This window comes from Triticum aestivum, chromosome 7A, assembly GCF_018294505.1.
Source record: "Triticum aestivum cultivar Chinese Spring chromosome 7A, IWGSC CS RefSeq v2.1, whole genome shotgun sequence".
NCBI classification, from domain to species: Eukaryota; Viridiplantae; Streptophyta; class Magnoliopsida; order Poales; family Poaceae; genus Triticum; species Triticum aestivum.
Genome location: NC_057812.1, coordinates 302195134 through 302198958, shown reverse-complemented (window position 1 = coordinate 302198958; position 3825 = coordinate 302195134).

Below are 3825 nucleotides of genomic sequence, written 5' to 3'. Positions count from 1 at the left end.
ACCCCGGCCCATGATTGTGCGAATCAAAACACGGGCTTGTAACAGGCCAAAATTGTCTCGTTCCTTGTTTGGCCCAATCAGATATCGGCTGCAAGCAGGCCGGATGCAAACCGGGCCATAGTTAGGCCCAACTATATGACGAGCTTTTAACATGCCGAAATTAATATAGGGCCAAAATGTTAAACGGGCCCTTAACAGGCCAAAACTAATATCAGGCTGAATTACTAAGTCGGCCTTTAGCAAGTGGGGCCAAAAGCATAGTGTCCAGTTGACGGGCCGAATCTGATATGGGCCATAATTGAGCCCAAAGCCTCTTAAAGGGCCGGACCTGATCTGGGCCGTAATTTGGCGCAGAACGTGGTAGGCTTTTAACGGGCCGGATCTCATATGGGCCACTATTAGGCCCAGAGCGTGCCAGGCCATTAATGGACCGGATCAAATATGGGCCGACATTTGGCCCAAAACATGGCAGCCAGTTAATGGGTCGGCCTACTAGGGTCCTCAAAATCTTGTGGGCCTGCAGCTGGCCCGGCCCATTAATGTCTGCGAAATCTTGTGGGCCTTTAGCTAGGCCGGCCCATTAAGATCCGCAAGAATCTTGTGGGCCTTTACCTGGGCCGACCCATTATGGCACACACAAATCTTGTGGGCCTTTACCTGGATCGGCCCATTATGGCCCGCAAAATCTTATGGGCCTTTAGCTGGGCCAGCCCATTATGGTCCGCAAAATCTCATGGGCCTTTAGCTGGGCCGGCCCATAATGGTCCGCAAAATCTTGTGGGCCTTCAGTTGGGCCGGCCCATTTAAACTTGATGGGCCGGTCCACGTGTCAACATATCATAGGCGCATCTCGCCCATTGGATGGGTGACACCTGTGCCAACGTGGACCTGACACGTGTCTCCTCCAGCCAATGATGATTTTACACGTGGAAAATCCCCATTGGTCGGGGCTGTTAACGGGTTATCGGATCCAAAACCCGACCCGATAGCTTAACAGTGTTCCGTTACGGTGGATGCCACGTGTCGGTCACCCTTGAAGAAAGCACTTCTATGGCGCGCGATTTATCGTCATGGAAGTGGACACTTCCGTGATGATAATTTTGGTAATGTATGGAACACTTCTATGACAACACATGTATGACTATCTTGATTCTGTCAAAAATTTGTCATGGATGTACATGCATGACAAAAGACGCGACCTACTGTGACAAACACGTATCATCACGGAAGTGTATTTCTTTTGTAGTGATGAGACTTGCCGGTAACGAGATTGAACTAGGTATTAAGATACCGACGATCGAATTTCGGGCAAGTAACATACTGATGACAAAGGGAACAATGTATGTTGTTATGCGGTTTGACCGATAAAGATCTTCATAGAATATGCAGGAACCAATATGAGCATCCAGGTTCTGCTATTGGTTATTGACCAGAGATGAGTCTCGGTCATATCTACATAGTTCTTGAACCCATAGGGTCCGCACGCTTAACATTCGATGACGATCGTTCTTATGGGTTTATGTGGTTTGATGTACCGAGGATATTTCGGAGTCCCAGATGAGATCACAGACATGACGAGGAGTCTCGAAATGGTGGATACATAAAGATTGATATATTGGACGATGTTATTCGGACACCGGATGAGTTCCGGGGTCACCGGATAAATATCGGAGTGCCGGGGGGTTATCGGAAACCCCGGGGGGACTAATTGTAACACCCACAATGCAGCTATATCTCCCACGTGTCAGGGCACGACTTAGAGGCATAGCCGCATGGTAGGCTTGTCGCAAGAGGGTTAATCTTCACACATCCCATGTACTGAATAAGAAAGGGACAAAGAGTTGGCTTACAATCGCCACTTCACACAAATACAAGTTAAACATACAGCATCCAGAATACAATCAAGGTCCGACTACGGAACCAAAATAAAATAAGACAACCCCAATTGCTAGATCCCCGATCGTCCAAACTGGGCTCCACTACTGTGACAGCCTGATTTTTGGCCCTTTCTTTTTCTTTTGTTTTTCTGAGGTTTTTGCTTGAGTTTTCTTTTTCCGTGGCTTTATGGTCTAGAAAGAGAAGACGATGCCTTCTTCTTTGCTTACAGAGTGGCTTGTTATACCCAAATCCTTCCATAGACCCTGTCATTTTCATCCTAGCCCAAATCCCAATATTCTTTTCCTTGGGAATATTCCTTTTCTATTAAAGGAATAACCCAAATTGCCCTAGGTTGTGAAGCAACCTTAATTTCCATCACTCCTAAAATTCCCAAATAATTCTCATAAATTTTTTGGGTCATATCTTTCTCAAATATGGCAAAATATTTCATTTGTCATGTTTATCACCATGCTCAAATAATTCATTTCCTATTCTGCCCTAAATGGCAGAATGTGAAGCAAGTGTCATTTATATTTTCCCAATTGACCTCAAACTCCTTGGACACCTTTTCCTGTCCATATCATTGCCACATGCCAAAGTGCAACCTCATTTGCCTAGTAATCATTTAATTATGATTTTCCAAAGTTCATGTCTGAGGGAACTGCTTGTGAAGGAAGCACAAGCTAGGCATATCCAAATGAGTTGCCATTTTGCATGATCTCTCATATCATCATATCATAGCCCTCCACCAAATAATAGCTCCTTTCATGCCTCCATGTGAGCTCACTTTCAATTCTTTGATTCTGCCCAAAATTTCAGATTGTGAAGCAAGTATATTTTATCTTGCTCCATTATGGCTACCAATTTTTCTAGGCCTTATTTCACCCATATAACTTACCTCCACCCATTTTGGGCATGTTTCATCAAGCCATTTGTCCTCTAGAATTTTTGCAAGTTTCTGGTCAGTGAAAATGTTTGTGAAGGAAGTACCATTTTTTCTATCCAATTGGTATGAAACCTTTTGCAGCATCTTCATATGGCCAAATAAGCCTGCCTTGGCAAAGTTCAGCTCAAGTGGCTTCTCCATTTGAGAGCATCATCATGATCTTCATTCTGGACCAGATTTGGCAGTTGCAAAGCAACTCCATTAATCCTTGATCCAAATCCTCTCCACGTTACCAGGATGTAAGTCCTTCTTACCCTGAACTTACCAGACAACTCCATTTGACCTAATCACCTCCCTGTTGAGCAGCAGTACACGATCAAGTTTACTGCAGTAAACTTCAGGTGTTAGCTGCCTTTCAACCGGGTCACTTTTAACCAATCTACCACCACGGTTGCAACCTACCCAGTAAGGACCAACCCCTAGACAACAATTGCCAGCCCTTTGGCTCTTCTTGATGCCAGTCTGCGCGGTGACCACCATTTTGGCGTGCAATGGCCGCGCCCAGAATGCTGTTTGTGCTGGACCCCCTCCTCCTCTCGGCGTCTTCGAGCTCGTGAGCATGTCCATTGTCCTCCTCTCGTCGTCGCCGATCACCTGGACCCCTCTCCCCCTCCGTCCGCTTGCTCACCGACGCAAGCCGCCGCGCGTCCACGAGTGCACAGTGCCGACAATGCATTAATGGCTTCCAGATCCTTCTCTCTACGCTCCCTTGGTCTCCTCTGCCCCGTGAAGCTCTCCCCTGTGCCTCCCCCATCGCCTTCCCCCGAGCTCGAGCGGGTGCACACGCGTCCGCGGCGCCGGACACGCGTCCGCGGCGGTGCCAGCTCGACCTCCTCCCCCGCTGGCTATTTAAGCCGTCCCCGAGCACCTCCGAGCTTAGCACCAGCCTCACAACCCTCCTCCTGTCCCGCCTAGCCATCCCCTCGAGCCCAAGGAGCTATCTGGAGTCTCCATTGCCGCCATGGCCGCCGCACGGCCTCGGCTAAATTCGGCCGACCCGA